Source organism: Equus quagga, chromosome 10 (assembly GCF_021613505.1).
Source record: "Equus quagga isolate Etosha38 chromosome 10, UCLA_HA_Equagga_1.0, whole genome shotgun sequence".
Taxonomy (NCBI): domain Eukaryota; kingdom Metazoa; phylum Chordata; class Mammalia; order Perissodactyla; family Equidae; genus Equus; species Equus quagga.
This window is the reverse complement of record NC_060276.1, coordinates 89,588,480-89,589,110: the sequence shown is the minus strand read 5'-3', so window position 1 is coordinate 89,589,110 and position 631 is coordinate 89,588,480. Positions and strand designations below refer to the sequence as shown.

Genomic DNA, 631 nt, shown 5'->3' with positions numbered 1-631 from the left:
ATCCGCGGCTGCGGAAGCTAGTCTCCGCCGCCGCCGGAGCGGCAGCCTCTCCGCACCGGGCCCTGTGGGCCTCTGCCGCGCGGAGCCCCTCCCCGCCTTGCTCAGCTCCCGGGCCTCGCGGGAGCCCGCCGCCGCCGCCGCCTCTCGCACGGGAGGCGGCCGCCTTAGCGCCCGGTGCTCGGGTCGGCGCCGGAGCGAGGAGCGAGCCGCTGCAAAGCGACCAGGCCCGGAGCGGGGACAGAGGCGGCGACCAGGGGAAGGTGAAGCCGCCACTGCGGGAGGAGGAGCAGGAGGAGGTGACGCAGGAGAAACGCACCGCCCGGAGCCCGTCTGCGCCTTGGGAGAGCCCCAGCCCGAGGGGAGAGGGGGAAGAGGGCCGCCGCCGGCGGCGGAGGAGGAGGAGGAGGCGGCCGCGGCCACCGCCGCTGCAGGGCGGGCGCGGCGAGCCGCTTGTCCCGGCGCCCCCGTGCAGCCCGCGGTCCTCCCGCCCGCAGTCCCGCGACACACTTTGTCGCCCGTCCCTCCTGGGCCTGGGATGCGCCCAGGGCCGGCCCTGCCCCGGGACTGAGCCTTGCTGCCGCCTCCGAGTGCCCTGCTGCTGAAGAGAAGACGCCCGTGTCGTGCGGTGAGT

At 77.0% G+C, this 631-nt stretch overlaps 1 protein-coding gene across 4 annotated transcripts in view; it reads left to right on the top strand.

The window, feature by feature from the left end:
* Positions 1–6: 6 nt before the first annotated feature.
* Positions 7–631, top strand: part of USP9X (ubiquitin specific peptidase 9 X-linked) — a 147,624-nt gene continuing 146,999 nt past the window's right edge. For all 4 annotated transcript variants that reach the window (XM_046673909.1, XM_046673907.1, XM_046673908.1 and 1 more), the window contains exon 1: positions 7–625. The gene's annotated coding sequence lies outside the window, so the exon portion shown is untranslated. The remainder of the gene's footprint in view (positions 626–631) is intronic.